General features: G+C 49.7%; 1 protein-coding gene across 3 annotated transcripts in view; it reads right to left on the bottom strand.

The window, feature by feature from the left end:
- Positions 1–17,753, bottom strand: part of ZBTB20 (zinc finger and BTB domain containing 20) — a 1,044,548-nt gene extending 1,026,795 nt beyond the window's left edge. For 2 of the 3 annotated variants that reach the window (XM_069760556.1, XM_069760557.1), the window contains exon 1: positions 17,658–17,744. The gene's annotated coding sequence lies outside the window, so the exon portion shown is untranslated. Of the gene's footprint in view, positions 1–17,657 lie in introns of all 3 variants that reach the window. The other variant, XM_069760558.1, reaches the window with a different exon arrangement.
- Positions 17,754–17,958: the final 205 nt, after the last annotated feature.

Genomic DNA, 17,958 nt, shown 5'->3' on the forward strand with positions numbered 1-17,958 from the left:
ATTGGACCTACTCGGATCCAAAAGGGATGGCATGTCCGAGCAATGTACCAGATGGAAATACACCTTTATTGGTAAAAGTTTTACTAAACTTTTACCATAGCAAGTACCGTAGTTCTATTAGATGTGCCTCAATAATCCTAAAAACGAGCGGATCCCATTTCTTTTTCTTAAAAGGGACAATCCAGGTTTAGAAAAACATGGCTGCTTTCTTTCAGAAATGCAACCCCAGACCGTGGGTTGTGTCTGCTATTGCAATTAAGCCCCATGGAAGTGAATGAGGCAGAGTTGCATTTCCAAGCACAACCCATGGTCACGAGGGGTGCTAATCCTGGGAAAGGCCTTTAATGTTGCGCATACACTCTCCATGGAAATAAAATAAATAGATACTTGAGAGTCATCCTCTCGTTCTAGAGATCAGAGAACACCGAAGCAGTCGGGATATAAATGTGTCGTCAGGGAATGAAATCTGTTCTCGCTCCTCAGATGTTGCAGATGTGTAAAAGTTTGCACTGATTATAAATTCTACAATTCATTACAGCATAAGAACAAACTGCGAGACGGTACCTGGCGGACCCACGCCCCGATGACCACGAGCAGATGCCTGGCGGACCCACGCCCCGATGGCCACGAGCAGATGCCTGGCGGACCCACGCCCCGATGGCCACGAGCAGATGCCTGGCGGACCCACGTCCCGATGACCACGAGCAGGTGCCTTACAGACCCATGCCCCGATGACCACGAGCAGATGCCTGGCGGACCCACGTCCCGATGACCACGAGCAGGTGCCTTACAGACCCATGACCCGATGACCACGAGCAGATGCCTGGCGGACCCACGTCCCGATGAGCCATGAGCAGATGCCTGACAGACCCATGCCCCGATGACCACGAGCAGATGACTGGCGGACCCACGTCCCGATGAGCCATGAGCAGATACCTGACAGACCCATGCCCCGATGACCACGAGCAGATGCCTGACAAACCCATGCCCCGATGAGCCATGAGCAGATGCCTGCAGACCCATGCCCCGATGAGCCATGAGCAGATGCCTGCAGACCCATGCCCCGATGAGCCATGAGCAGATGCCTGCAGACCCACACCCCGATGACCACAAGCAGATGCCTGGCGGACCCACGTCCCGATGACCACGAGCAGATGCCTTACAGACCCATGACCCGATGACCACGAGCAGATGCCTGGCGGACCCACGTCCCGATGACCACGAGCAGATGCCTTACAGACCCATGACCCGATGACCACGAGCAGATGACTGGCGGACCCACGTCCCGATGAGCCATGAGCAGATACCTGACAGACCCATGCCCCGATGACCACGAGCAGATGCCTGACAGACCCATGCCCCGATGAGCCATGAGCAGATGCCTGCAGACCCATGCCCCGATGACCACAAGCAGATGACTGGCGGACCCACGCCCCGGTGACAAAGCAGATGCCTAGATGACCACGAGCAGATGCCTGGCAGACCCATGCCCTGATGAGCCGCGAGGAGCGGACCCATGCCCCGATGACCCACGAGCAGATGCCTGGCAGACCCACGTCCCGATGAGCCATGAGCAGATGCCTGACAGACCAAAGCCTCGATGAGCACGAGCAGATGACTGGCGGACCCACGCCCCGATGACCAAGCAGATGCCTAGATGACCACGAGCAGATGCCTGGCGGACCCATGCCCTGATGAGCCACGAGCAGATGCCTGGCGGACCCACGTCTCGATGACCCATTCACAGATACCTGGCGGACCCATGCCCCGATGACCACGAGCAGGTGCCTTACAGACCCATGCCTCGATGAGCACAAGCAGATGACTGGCGGACCCACGCCCCGATGACCAAGCAGATGCCTAGATGACCACGAGCAGATGCCTGGCGGACCCATGCCCTGATGAGCCACGAGCAGATGCCTGGCGGACCCACGTCTCGATGACCCATTCACAGATACCTGGCGGACCCATGCCCCGATGAGCACGAGCAGATGACTGGCGGACCCACGCCCCGATGACCAAGCAGATGCCTAGATGACCATGAGCAGATGCCTGGCGGACCCATACCCTATTGAGCCATGAACAGATGCCTGGCGGACCCACGTCCCGATGACCAAGCAGATCCCTAGATGACCAATCTGATTTGGTTTCCCCTTTATAAAACAATTCATGCAATTGCAACATGAAATACTTTTACTAACACACATCAGGTGACATAAAAAGAAATTAAATAGAAGTCACCAGTATCTGCATACAAAGGGTGATCACCAACAGATCATAATAACCAGTCTGTACAGGGCCCATTACTGCTACCTGACAGTTGGAGGTCACTTCTGACTCGGCTTTGTTTTCCGTTAAGCCAGGAAGGCTGTTTTTGTTTTGCTGAACCCGGCTTTGGTGTATGCTGACATTAATAATCCAGCAGGTGTTTCACCACCGATGTGTTCCTGTGTCCACCTGAAGAAGCAGCTAAGCGTGTCAACCCCTCACAATATGATGGCACCAATAATTATAATCCACCCTCCGCTATGGCTACAAACTTGCAACCTCAGTAAACGTCATTGTAGCAAGATAGGAATGGCATTGGATGGAATGGGGCACTTTTACCTGGGATCACATGAAGAGACAGAACAATCCACGCAAGCCTCACACACGGAAGATCTGGGGTCAGGTCTCCAAGATGTTTGGCACAACCTCCTGCCGAGATCCTTCACAAACTGTACAAGTAATGGCGACGGGCGGTCCCCAGATACTGATGATGGAGTTGATGGGGGTTGGGGGTCCCCACATACTGATAGGGGCGACTGGCAGTCCCCAGATACTGATGATGGAGGTGACCGGGGGGGTCCCCACATACTGATAGGGGCGACTGGCGGTCCCCAGATACTGATGATGGAGGTGACCGGGGGGGTCCCCACATACTGATAGGGGCGACTGGCGGTCCCCAGATACTGATGATGGAGGCGACTGGCGGTCCCCAGATACTGATGATGGAGGTGATGGGCAGTCACCAGATACTGATGATGGAGGTGACAGGCGGTCACCAGATACTGATGATGGAGGTGACGGGCGGTCACCAGATACTGATGATGGAGGTGACGGGCGGTCACCAGATACTGATGATGGAGGTGATGGGCGGTCACCAGATACTGATGATGGAGGTGACGGGCGGTTACCATATACTGATGATGGAGGTGACGGGCGGTCACCAGATACTGATGATGGAGGCGACGGGCGGTCACCAGATACTGATGATGGAGGCGACGGGCGGTCACCAGATACTGATGATGGAGGTGACGGGCGGTTACCAGATACTGATGATGGAGGTGACGGGCGGTCACCAGATACTGATGATGGAGGTGACGGGCGGTTACCATATACTGATGATGGAGGTGACGGGCGGTCACCAGATACTGATGATGGAGGAGACGGGCGGTCACCAGATACTGATGATGGAGGCGACGGGCGGTCACCAGATACTGATGATGGAGGTGACGGGCGGTTACCAGATACTGATGATGGAGGTGACGGGCGGTCACCAGATACTGATGATGGAGGTGACGGGCGGTTACCATATACTGATGATGGAGGTGACGGGCGGTCACCAGATACTGAGGTGAGTTACGTTTCTCTTTTAACCACTTTGCATTTTATTTGATAAAAATAAGCTATTAATACTTCTATTTTTTAAAACTTTTTTTCCTGTGTAGCATTTTCTCCACACCTGCCTAAGACTTTTGCACAGTAGAGTATGTCTCCAACAAAAGGCACAAATCTTGTGTGTACAAAAAAACAAAACTCTTCCTTTTTAGTTCTATTATAAAACCTCAATCCTGCTCATATCTTCAGGCTTTTGATCATTTTTTTCCCCCACTTCAGATTTTTAAAAACAACCGGTGGGAGAAAAAGGAAATGCAGGTCTGGGTTTTTTTTGTGATTATATATAATATATATATACAGTATATAAACAGCTCCTGATGGAAAATGTTTGGAACTGGGCAAAGTCTCACCAAAGGCTGCAAAAAAAAAAAAAAAAGTCTCCAAAACTCTTCGGAAAATGAAAAACCCCTCCAAAAACCACCCGAAGATGGAGCGTTTTCTAAAGTGGATTTTTACTAGAAAACTTGGTGGTTTTGATGGTTTAAAAAAAAAAAAAAAACCCTCTTTCTATACATCTCCTAAAAGTGATGGAAAACAGAAGCTCCTAGTCTAACAGATCGGGAAAAAGTCTGAGAGGACAAAAACAGTAGTAGAAGTGTAGAAGAAAATAGCAATACACAGAAGCTATTACAGGACGGCAGCAGAGAAGAGTTAGCAGAGGATATAAATATAGAGGATGTATAACGGGAGCTGACGAGGAGACGCCTATTACAGGGCCAATTATCACTCATTAGCGTGGCACTTTCTGTGCTGGGTGAATGTATGGTGCTGAATGCTATCAGTAACAATATGAGGGAAGGTTAAGCGGCAATAATAGGCTCAAGCATTTATCCTATAGCCATTGGATAGGTGAAGACGTCAGATCGCCAGACATGGCCACCCGAGATTCTCAGCAGATTTTGACCCAGGATGAGTTGGATTGGAGCAGTGGTGGAGATGGCAACCTGATGCTCCATTCTACGGCACGGCCAATGTAAATGAGAGTCACTGAGACTTGTCAGAAGGTTTGAATAGCGGGGGTCCAGGTGCTGCGATCCCACCCCTAGTGATCGTTAAAAATAGAGGAGTGAAGCGCTGACCTCTTTAGAGAAATTCCATAGAATCGGAGACAAGACTCCCAAACTTGGAAGCATGTCAAGACTTCGATCTCCAAAGAAAGTAGCGCCGCTACTACTTCGTTTTAGTGATCAGTGGGGGTCTCAGCAACAGGTCTCACCCCCATGATTAATACTTCTATGGGAGGTGGAGCAGCATATTCATCACTGTAATGGGCGGTACCACGTGACCGCTCATACAGGAGAAGCTGAGGCGCGAAGAGGAAGCAGCGAGGGAGCTAGGTGAGTATTTTATTAACAGCAGGCGGGCGCAAAGGGGGTGGGAGGGGGTTGGGGACAGGGATCTTTATTTTAAACACCAAAAACAAAAAAAAAAGATTTTTCATATCTTCTCTCCAGCGACGCTGCTGGAGAGAAGAAATGAATGGAGCTTCAGCACCACGCTGGGGGGGACAGCGCTTACTGTAGCGCTGTCTCCTGCACGGCACACGGACAGCATCCGTGTGCGGTACGTGTTTTACACGGACCCATTGACTTTAATGGGTCCGTGTGATCCGTGCGCTCCCACGAACACTGACATGTCTCCGTGTTTTGCACACGGACACACGTCCGTGAAAACACGCTGACATGTGCAGAGACACATTGAATTTAATGTGTCTACGTGAGTCAGTGACTCCGGTACGTGAGGAAACTGTCACCTCACGTACCAGAGCCACTGACGTGTGAAACTGGCCTCAGATGGAATCGAAAGGTTCTTCCCAAAGATTCACATAGCATAAGGGATAACTTGATGATCGCTGGGGGGTTCAATTGCTGGATACCCAACGATCGCAACAATGAGGCTTTGGGAGAGTAAAATCACCTGTCCTGAATGGTGTGCATTCATTGTCTATGGGAATGCCGAGTACAGCATCAGCCGGTTCCAACAGTCCTACAGGCAATGAATGGAGGGGAGGTTAAGCATGCTCACCGCCACTTGATTCAAGAAGGGGGTGCAGAGCAACATTTCCAGAAATCAGCAAGTTATCGGTAGGAAATGTATGTGATTAAGCCAAAATCTTCCTGGGAAAGCATCTTGTGGACAGATGAGACCAAGATAGAGATTTCTGGCAAAGCAAATCATTCTACTGGCGAACTCAGTCGAGGGGTTCAAGAGAGGCCTGGATGTCTTCCTGGAGCAGAACAATATTGTATCATACAATTATTAGGTTCTGTGGAAGGACGTAGATCTGGGGATTTATTATGATGGAATATAGGCTGAACTGGATGGACAAATGTCTTTTTTCGGCCTTACTAACTATGTTACTATGTTACTATGTTACTATTTACCGAAAATGGAATTAGGCCTATAAACAAAAGAACACAGTACCTACAGTGAAGTATGGTGGAGGTTCAAAGATGTTTTGCTGCCTCTGGCACTGGGTGCCTTGACTTATGTCCAATTTACCTTTTTTTCTGTTGTTCCGATACACACAAAAGGAAATAAACAAATTTCTAGAACAATTTCAAGGATGCCACTTTTGGCCGCAACTGTGTTTTTGGTCTTCTGGTACATGTAAGGTGCACAGAGGAGGGAACACTCCATAACATTAGAGGACTTGTCATTAACGTGCCACCGTGATCATGTGTGACCTCTGATCACGTTTCCCAATTCTATGTTGGTATCTTATTCATTACTCAATTTGCACCTTTTTTGAAGTTAACTTTACTTGGTCTTGTGACAGTGGTTTTCATTTTCCGATCATTTTTGCCAAATTATTCATTTTGATTTCTCAAAATATTGCAAAGAACTGTAGTGAAGTATAAAATCTGTCTAGTCTTTTTTTTTTTGTACAACTGAAGACCAACAGGTGACGTTTTAAAAGGGTCAAGTGACTTTTTAGTCTAAAAAGGAGCAAAAAAAAAAAAAAACAGTCAAGGGCAAAAGAAAAAGCATCTTTGATTTTGCACAAAATTCGTTAACCCAAATGTGCGGTTTTGAAGAATCTCATGCAAAAAAAAAAAAAAAACAGCAACGAATATCACAAAAGTAAAAAAAGGAAATAATCAATTGGGGCCCAAGTGTCCTTGTAAGTATCATAAAGAGCCAGGTAATAAAAACACTAATAATTATAATGGCCATTGGCCGTCCCTGCTGCATGACAATAATAATAATAAAAAAGTGTATCTAGGTCGGCGACAGAATAACATGTCCTTGTAAATTATCTGAATAATGTGCACTGCAGGCTGAGCCGATCATCCTAATATCATCATTATCATCCCCTGTGCATTATAATTATTCTTTGCTTGCGCTCGGTTTCCGCAGAGTGTTATTAGTGCAATGATCAGACCGCTACGTTTTAATAATTCATCCATAATAAACAATAATATGAGGTTGTGGGGGTCGGTGACCATATACTGCGCTGGATGATAGTAATTATAAAATACACCTGGGGGGGGTAACAATACTGCTGAGGGTTATGTACACCTGGGGACGAACAAAGGAATAATCTGCCCTGAGACCCCACAATCTGCTTCTGTCCTGATATAACAGAAGCCACAACACTGTAATGGATCGGATATACAGTGACTGGACCCAAAGAACTCCCCAACTTGAATACTGGGGTTTTGCGCTCTGGCTGAATATTGGGGTTTTGCGCTCTGGCTGAATATTGGGGTCTGGCGCTCTGGCTGAATATTGGGGTCTGGCGCTCTGGCTGAATATTGGGGTCTGGCGCTCTGGCTGAATATTGGGGTCTGGCGCTCTGGCTGAATATTGGGGTTTGGCGCTCTGGCTGAATATTGGGGTTTGGTGCTCTGGCTGAATATTGGGGTCTGGCGCTCTGGCTGAATATTGGGGTTTGGCGCTCTGGCTGAATATTCGGGTTTGGCGCTCTGGCTGAATATTCGGGTTTGGCGCTCTGGCTGAATATTCGGGTTTGGCGCTCTGGCTGAATATTCGGGTTTTGGACACAAGAAAAGCGCCGAAGAACAATAACATAATAAGTAACCCCATACAAGTTATTTAATTAAATGTTAAAAAGAAACAACAACATAGTATTATTAATACATAATAATTCTTTGCAGTGGGGCGTCCTAATAACAAGGAGCAATAGCCGGCACATAGACCGGACCACATACGATAATACTACAACTAATAACTATAAACATTGCACCATGTAAACACTAAGCATCAACCAGGACCCTGACACCGGAGATTATAAGAATCCTAAAACTAATATTATAAAGAGCAGTCATGTAATAACGCCAGCACTGGTGATAACTGCACTGTAATGATGGAGCAATAACGTGCACTGCAGGCTGTAATAACAGTATAATGCTAATGTATGTAATACTGGGTTTTAGTAGTAGACTAACGCACTATACACATTGTGTCACCAGTGTAATAATACCAGGCACGGGGTGTGATAGTAATAGAGAGCTGATGAGCGCTGTGGATTGTAATAACAGGTACTGGAAATATAATAATAACACATTAGTAATGTAATAGTACTGTCAGTTATAATGGTGTAACAGTAATGGGCGCTGTACAGTATAAGTGTCATAACAATACTGTAATAACTTGTTCTGAGGATTATGGTACAATAACATGGACTGTAGTTTATATGTAGGGAAATGACAGACTGCGAGATTACAATGGTATAATAGTGCGTACACTGTAGATAGTAATAAAAGTGTAACATTACTGGAGATTATAGCGTATATTGTAGCTACCAGTGTAATAATGTTATGGCCGGCAGATTATATACTGTGTTATAGCAATGTTTTATTACTGTGGATTATATTACTGTAGATCATTATATTCTGTAGATTACTACTGTATATGTTATATACAAGTATATTACACACTAGATTACCACAGGGCATTATCACTACATATAACTGGAGATTATTTACCTAATTGTTCTGTTCATTCTGCACATTTTACGATATTTCAATATTACTGTATATTATACTCAAATTATATTCTGCAGATAATGGCAGCGTGTTACTGTCCATTATATTATTGTATATTACACTCTAGAATATATTCTGTACATTATATGCACTGTATATTACTGTAGATTATATTTTGCACTGCATTTTATATTCTGCAGATTATTGGATACTTCCAGCGGTGCATTATTACTGTACATTATATTCTGTATATTATGTGTAGATTATGGCAGATTACGTCTGCCCATTATAATATTCTTTGTAGATTATATACTGTATAGAATGGCAGCTCGTTATTCCTGTATATCATATTCTGTACATTATACTCTATACCTTATTATACACTTGTGCCAGTGCATTACTATAATAAGGTATACACTGTAGATTATCCTCTGTACATTATTTTACTGTAAATTACACTCTGCATTGCTCACATTATATTATCTCTGTATATTATATTATCACTATTTTATCATTGTACATTATATTATCACTATATTATCAGTGTGTTATATTCTGTACATTATTATATTCTGTAGATCATACTGCATAGATTTTACCGTGGATTATATTATAATTACTATATACTGTGCAGATTATAATACTCTGTAGATTATATTCTGTAAATTCTACTCTGTACATTATATTAGTACTGTAGATTATGTTATCATTACACTGTATAAATTATATTACTGTGTAGATTATTATACTGTTTACTTTATATAACAGATTATAGATTATATTCTATAGATTATTAATTATTATTCAGCAGATGAGTGACAGTGGTAAAGTGTAACTTGTAATAAAGCTGAGTAAACACGTACAGCTAACACACACACAGCTAACACACACACACACACAGCTAACACACAGCTAACACACAGCTAACACACACACACACACAGCTAACACACAGCTAACACACACACACACACACACACACACAGCTAACACACAGCTAACACACACACAGCTAACACACAGCTAACACACACACACAGCTAACACACACGCACACAGCTAACACACAGCTAACACACACACACACAGCTAACACACACACAGCTAACACACACACACAGCTAACACACACACACACAGCTAACACACACACACACAGCTAACACACACACACACAGCTAACACACACACATACAGCTAACACAGCTAACACACACAGCTAACACACACACACAGCTAACACACAGCTAACACACACACAGCTAACACACAGCTAACACACACACAGCTAACACACACACACAGCTAACACACACACACACAGCTAACACACACACACAGCTAACACACACACACACAGCTAACACACACACACACACACAGCTAACACACAGCTAACACACACACACAGCTAACACACACAGCTAACACACACAGCTAACACACACACAGCTAACACACACACAGCTAACACACACACACACAGCTAACACACAGCTAACACACACACAGCTAACACACACACAGCTAACACACACACACAGCTAACACACACACAGCTAACACACACACACACAGCTAACACACACACAGCTAACACACACACATACAGCTAACACACACACATACAGCTAACACACAGCTAACACACACACAGCTAACACACACACAGCTAACACACACACATACAGCTAACACACACACATACAGCTAACACACACAGTTAACACACACACAGCTAACACACACACAGCTAACACACACACACAGCTAACACACACACACAGCTAACACACACACACGCAGCTAACACACACACACAGCTAACACACACACACAGCTAACACACACACACACCTAACACACACACACAGCTAACACACACACAGCTGACACACACACACACAGCTGACACACACACACACAGCTGACACACACACACACACAGCTGACACACACACACACACAGCTAACACACACACAGCTAACACACACACACAGCTAACACACACACATACAGCTAACACACACACAGCTAACACACACACACAGCTAACACACACACACAGCTAACACACACACAGCTAACACACACACAGCTAACACACACACACAGCTAACACACACACACACAGCTAACACACACACAGCTAACACACACACAGCTAACACACACACACAGCTGACACACACACACAGCTGACACACACACAGCTAACACACACACATACAGCTAAGGCTTCTTTCACACTAGCGTCGGAATCTCCCCGTCGCAATGCGTCGGGGAGAGATTCCGACTCTAGCGTTTAACGCTTTGCACAATGGGTGCAGCGGATGCATTTTTCCGGTGCATCCGCTGCCCCATTGTAAGGTGCGGGGAGGTGGGGGCAGAGTTCCGGCCGCGCATGCGCGGTCGGAAAAAGCGGTCCGTCGGGAGAAAAAAACGTTACATGTAGGGGTTTTTTTTCCCGACGGTCCGCCAAAGCACGACGCATCCGTCGCAAGACGGATGCGAAGTGTGCAAATCCGTCGCAAATGCGTCGCCAATAGAAGTCTATGGGGAAAAAACGCATCCTGCAAGCACTTTTGCAGGATGAGTTTTTTCTGCAAAACGACGCATTGTGACGGATTTACAAAAAACACTAGTGTGAAAGTACCCTAACACACACAGCTAACACACACACACACACACACAGCTAACACACACACATACAGCTAGCACACAGCTAACCAACAGCTCGGCTTCTGGTAAAGTGGGGAGAGATCCGGACCGGCCCCTATTGTGCCCAATTCAGCAGTATATGGCCCTGTGCACATGAGACCCCCGACCTTACAGGGGCGATCCACGGCTCACCATGGTGGTACTCTGCCCTACGTCATAGGCACATAGGGCTTGTGTAGGGCAGAGTACCACCATGGTGAGCCGTGGATCGCCCCTGTAAGGTCGGGGGTCTCATGTGCACAGGGCCATATACTGCTGAATTGGGCACAATAGGGGCCGGTCCGGATCTCTCCCCACTTTACCAGAAGCCGAGCTGTTGGTTGGCGGTCGGGATTCTTGCTGGTAACGAGATCTCGGTGACTGTTCTGCTTTTATTTATTGTATCGTATTTCACCATGTGTGTGTTTTAGCTATACCTGTGTGTGTGTTAGCTGCACGCGTGTTAGGTGTGTGTGTGTGTGTTAGCTGCACGCGTGTTAGGTGTGTGTGTGTGTGTTAGCTGCACGCGTGTTAGGTGTGTGTGTGTGTGTGTTAGCTGCACGCGTGTTAGGTGTGTGTGTGTGTGTTAGCTGCACGCGTGTTAGGTGTGTGTGTGTGTGTGTTAGCTGCACGCGTGTTAGGTGTGTGTGTGTGTGTGTTAGCTGCACGCGTTTTAGGTGTGTGTGTGTGTGTGTTAGCTGCACGCGTGTTAGGTGTGTGTGTGTGTGTGTGTGTTAGCTGCACGCGTGTTAGGTGTGTGTGTGTGTGTGTGTTAGCTGCACGCGTGTTAGGTGTGTGTGTGTGTTAGCTGCACGCGTGTTAGGTGTGTGTGTGTGTTAGCTGCACGCGTGTTAGGTGTGTGTGTGTGTTAGCTGCACGCGTGTTAGGTGTGTGTGTGTGTTAGCTGCACGCGTGTTAGGTGTGTGTGTGTGTTAGCTGCACGCGTGTTAGGTGTGTGTGTGTGTGTGTTAGCTGCACGCGTGTTAGGTGTGTGTGTGTTAGCTGCACGCGTGTTAGGTGTGTGTGTGTGTGTTAGCTGCACGCGTGTTAGGTGTGCGCGTGTGTGTTAGCTGTGCGCGTGTGTGTGTTAGCTGCACGCGTGTTAGGTGTGCGCGTGTGTGTTAGCTGTGCGCGTGTGTGTGTTAGCTGTGCGCGTGTGTGTGTTAGCTGTGCGCGTGTGTGTGTTAGCTGTGCGCGTGTGTGTGTTAGCTGTGCGCGTGTGTGTGTTAGCTGTGCGCGTGTGTGTGTTAGCTGTGCGCGTGTGTGTGTTAGCTGTGCGCGTGTGTGTGTTAGCTGTGCGCGTGTGTGTGTTAGCTGTGCGCGTGTGTGTGTTAGCTGTGCGCGTGTGTGTGTTAGCTGTGCGCGTGTGTGTGTTAGCTGTGCGCGTGTGTGTGTTAGCTGTGCGCGTGTGTGTGTTAGCTGTGCGCGTGTGTGTGTTAGCTGTGCGCGTGTGTGTGTTAGCTGTGCGCGTGTGTGTGTTAGCTGTGCGCGTGTGTGTGTTAGCTGTGCGCGTGTGTGATAGCTGTGCGCGTGTGTGTGTTAGCTGTGCGCGTGTGTGTGTTAGCTGCGCGTGTGTTAGGTGTATGTGTGTTAGCTGTACGCGTGTTAGGTGTGTTAGCTGTACGCGTGTTAGGTGTGTTAGCTGCGCCTGTGTGTTAGCTGTGCGCCTGTGTGTTAGCTGTGCGCCTGTGTGTTAGCTGTGCGCCTGTGTGTTAGCTGTGCGCCTGTGTGTTAGCTGTGCGCCTGTGTGTGTTAGCTGTGCGCCTGTGTGTGTTAGCTGTGCGTGTGTTAGCTGTACGTGTGTTAGCTGTACGTGTGTGTTAGCTGTGCGTGTGTGTTAGCTGTGCGTGTGTGTTAGCTGTGCGTGTGTGTTAGCTGTGCGTGTTAGCTGTGCGTCTGTGTGTTAGTTGTGCGTGTGTGTGTTAGCTGTACATGTGTGTGTTACCTGTACGTGTGTTAGCTGTGCGCGTGTGTTAGCTGTGCGTGTGTGTGTTAGCTGTGCGTGTTAGCTGTACGTGTGTGTTAGCTGTGCGTCTGTGTTAGCTGTGCGTGTGTGTGTTAGCTGTGCGTGTGTTAGCTGTACGTGTGTGTGTTAGCTGTGCGTGTGTGTGTTAGCTGTGCGTGTGTGTGTTAGCTGTGCGTGTGTGTGTTAGCTGTGCGTGTGTGTGTGTTAGCTGTGCGTGTTAGCTGTGCGTGTGTGTTAGCTGTGCGTGTGTGTGTTAGCTGTGCGTGTTAGCTGTACGTGTGTGTGTTAGCTGTGCGTGTGTGTTAGCTGTACGTGTGTGTTAGCTGTACGTGTGTGTTAGCTGTGCGTGTGTGTTAGCTGTGCGTGTTAGCTGTGCGTGTGTGTTAGCTGTGCGTGTGTGTTAGCTGTGCGTGTTAGCTGTGCGTGTGTGTTAGCTGTGCGTGTGTGTTAGCTGTGCGTGTGTTAGCTGTGCGTGTGTGTGTTAGCTGTGCGTGTGTGTGTTAGCTGTGCGTGTGTGTGTTAGCTGTGCGTGTGTGTGTTAGCTGTGCGTGTGTGTGTTAGCTGTGCGTGTGTGTGTTAGCTGTGCGTGCGTTAGCTGTGCGTGCGTTAGCTGTGCATGTGTTATTGTACGTGTTAGCTGTGCGTGTGTGTTAGCTGTGCGTGTGTGTTAGCTGTGTGTGTGTGTGTGTTAGCTGTGTGTGTGCGTTAGCTGTACATGTGTTATTGTATGTGTTAGCTGTGCGTGTGTTAGCTGTGTGTGTGTGTTAGCTGTGTGTGTGCGTTAGCTGTACATGTGTTATTGTACGTGTTAGCTGTGCGTGTGTTAGCTGTGCGTGTGTGTTAGCTGTGCGTGTGTGTGTTAGCTGTGCGTGTGTGTGTTAGCTGTGCGTGTGTGTGTTAGCTGTGCGTGTGTGTGTTAGCTGTGCGTGTGTTAGCTGTGCGTGTGTTAGCTGTGCGTGTGTGTGTTAGCTGTGCGTGTGTTAGCTGTGCGTGCGTTAGCTGTGCGTGCGTTAGCTGTACATGTGTTATTGTACGTGTTAGCTGTGCGTGTGTGTTAGCTGTGTGTGTGTGTGTGTTAGCTGTGTGTGTGCGTTAGCTGTACATGTGTTATTGTACGTGTTAGCTGTGTGTGTGCGTTAGCTGTACATGTGTTATTGTACGTGTTAGCTGTGCGTGTGTGTTAGCTGTGTGTGTGTGTGTGTTAGCTGTGTGTGTGCGTTAGCTGTACATGTGTTATTGTACGTGTTAGCTGTGCGTGTGTTAGCTGTGCGTGTGTGTTAGCTGTGCGTGTGTGTGTTAGCTGTGCGTGTGTGTTAGCTGTGCGTGTGTGTTAGCTGTGCGTGTGTGTGTTAGCTGTGCGTGTGTTAGCTGTGCGTTAGCTGTGTGTGTGCGTTAGCTGTACATGTGTTATTGTACGTGTTAGCTGTGCGTGTGTTAGCTGTGTGTGTGCGTTAGCTGTACATGTGTTATTGTACGTGTTAGCTGTGTGTGTGTGTTAGCTGTGTGTGTGTGTGTTAGCTGTACGTGTGTTAGCTGTGCGTTAGCTGTGTGTGTGCGTTAGCTGTACATGTGTTATTGTACGTGTTAGCTGTGCGTGTGTTAGCTGTGTGTGTGTGTTAGCTGTGTGTGTGTGTTAGCTGTGTGTTAGCTGTGCGTGCGTTAGCTGTGTGTGCGTTAGCTGTGTGTGTGCGCGTTAGCTGTACATGTGTTATTGTACGTGTTAGCTGTGTGTGTGTGTTGTACACGTTTCCTCAGCTTTATTATAAGTTACATTTCACCACTGTCGCTCACCTGCTGCATAACTGATAGTGAGATTGTTGGGATTGTGGAGACTTATTGGGGTCTTCACCCCTGCGTGCCCCTTCACTGTCTGTTTAATTATTATATTACTATCAATTATATCCTGTACACTCCTCTGCGGTGTGAGACCCCCTGCGTATTACAAGACAACTCACCGTGAAGTGACACCCCATGTATTTTGAGACCCCCATGCGGTGTGAGACCCCCTGTGTATTGTTACACCCCCGGTGCAGTGAGAGACCACATGTACGGTGTGAGCCCCCTCCGTACAGTGTGAGACCTCCCCCATGTACAGTGTGACCCCCCATGTACAGTGTGACCCCCCATGTGCAGTGTGAGCCCCTCTTGCAGTGTGAGCCCCCCATGTAGTGAGACCCCCCATGTACAGTGTGACCCCCCTCCCCATGTACAGTGTGATCCCCCCCTCTGTGCAGTGTGATCCCCCCCTCCCCATGTACAGTGTGATCCCCCCCCTCCCCTCTGTGCAGTGTGAGCTCCCCATGTACAGTGTGACCCCCCTCCCCATGTACAGTGTGATCCCCCCCTCTGTGCAGTGTGAGCCCCCCCTCCCCTCTGTACAGTGTGACCCCCCCTTTCCCCTCTGTACAGTGTGATCCCCCCTCTGTGCAGTGTGAGCCCCCCCATGTACAGTGTGAGCCCCCCCTCTGTACAGTGTGACCCCCCCTTTCCCCTCTGTAGTGTGATCCCCCCATGTACAGTGTGAGCCCCCCCTCCCCTCTGTACAGTGTGACCCCCCCTTTCCCCTCTGTACAGTGTGATCCCCCCCTCTGTGCAGTGTGAGCTCCCCATGTACAGTGTGAGCCCCCCTCCCCTCTGTACAGTGTGACCCCCCCTTTCCCCTCTGTACAGTGTGATCCCCCCCTCTGTGCAGTGTGAGCCCCCCATGTACAGTGTGAGCCCCCCCTTTCCCCTCTGTACAGTGTGATCCCCCCCTCTGTGCAGTGTGAGCCCCCCCATGTACAGTGTGAGCCCCCCCATCCCCTCTGTACAGTGTGACCCCCCCTTTCCCCTCTGTACAGTGTGATCCCCCCCTCTGTGCAGTGTGAGCCCCCCCTCCCCTCTGTACAGTGTGACCCCCCTTTCCCCTCTGTGCAGTGTGACCCCCCATGTGCAGTGTGAGCCCCCCATGTACGGTGTGAGACCTCCCCCATGTACAGTGTGAGCCCCTCCTCTGTGCAGTGTGATCCCCCATGTACAGTGTGAGCCCCCCCTCTGTGCAGTGTGATCCCCCCCCCTTTCCCCCATGTACAGTGTGACCCCCCATGTGCAGTGTGATCCCCCCATGTACAGTGTGAGACCCCCCTCTGTGCAGTGTGATCCCCCCTTTCCCTCTGTGCAGTGTGAGCCCCCCCTCTGTGCAGTGTGAGCCCCCCATGTACAGTGTGAGCCCCCCATGTACAGTGTGACCCCCCCTCTGTGCAGTGTGATCCCCCCTCTGTGCAGTGTGAGCCCCCCATGTACAGTGTGACCCCCCATGTGCAGTGTGATCCCCCCATGTGCAGTGTGATTCCCCCCCCATGTACAGTGTGAGCCCCCCATGTACAGTGTGAGCCCCCCCTCTGTGCAGTGTGATCCCCCCTCTGTGCAGTGTGATCCCCCCTCTGTGCAGTGTGAGCCCCCCATGTACAGTGTGACCCCCCCATGTGCAGTGTGATCCCCCCCATGTACAGTGTGAGCCCCCCATGTACAGTGTGACCCCCCCATGTGCAGTGTGAGCCCCTCCTCTGTGCAGTGTGACCCCCCATGTGCAGTGTGAGCCCCCCATGTAGTGTGACCCCCCCATGTGCAGTGTGAGCCCCCCCTCTGTACAGTGTGACCCCCCATGTGCAGTGTGACCCCCCATGTACAGTGTGAGCCCCTCCTCTGTGCAGTGTGACCCCCCATGTGCAGTGTGACCCCCCCTGTGCAGTGAGACCCCCCATGTGCAGTGTAGCCCCCCCTCTGTACAGTGTGATCCCCCCCCTTTCCCCCTGTACAGTGTGAGCCCCCCCCTGTACAGTGTGAGCCCCTCCCCCTGTACAGTGTGATCCCCCCCCTTTCCCCCTGTACAGTGTAGCCCCCCCTCTGTACAGTGTGATCCCCCCTCTTTCCCCCTGTACAGTGTAGCCCCCCCTCTGTACAGTGTGAGCCCCTCCCCCTGTACAGTGTGAACCCCCCCCCCTGTACAGTGTGATCCCCCCCCTTTCCCCCTGTACAGTGTGACCCCCCATGTAGTGAGACCCCCCCTGTACAGTGTGAGCCTCCCCCTGTACAGTGTGAGCCCCTCCCCATGTACAGTGTGACCCCCCCATGTGCAGTGTGATCCCCCCCCCCCTTTCCCCCTGTACAGTGTGAGGCCAGCTTGCGCGCCGGCCATGACAGGGCTGTGCAGGCTGAGGGCTGTGCACTAGGCTGAGGGCAGCGGCGGAGTCATGTGGGGACACGGGGGAGTGCGCTCGGTGAGAGGGGGAGGTGCGGAGGAGTGGTCTGCGCTCCCCTCCCCTCCTGTCCGCGGCTGCTGCCGCCTCCTCCCCCGGAGCTCCCGCCGGCCCTCCGTGGCCCCCGGTGCGGCGGTTACCTGCGCCCGGCTCCCGCACTGTCCTCCTCCGCCGCCCGAGCACCAAATCCTCCATTCCTCTGTCCACTGTCACCCGAAATCCCCTCGGTCAGTCCCGCCCCCTTCCAACCCACCGCCGCTCTCCATTGGCTGGTCCCCCGCTACCTCCGGACGCCATTGGTGGAGGGGCCTGACAATCAGGGAGTGGCGCCGAGCGACACGCGCGTCCGGGCGACGCCCAAAAACAAATCGAGTGCTCCTTCTATGCGCCACGCCCCCTTGAGTAAAACTCTTCCTCCTCATTGGTCTTCTGGGAAGCACG

The sequence above is a fragment of the Ranitomeya imitator genome, chromosome 3 (assembly GCF_032444005.1).
Source record: "Ranitomeya imitator isolate aRanImi1 chromosome 3, aRanImi1.pri, whole genome shotgun sequence".
In the NCBI taxonomy this organism is placed as follows: Eukaryota; Metazoa; Chordata; class Amphibia; order Anura; family Dendrobatidae; genus Ranitomeya; species Ranitomeya imitator.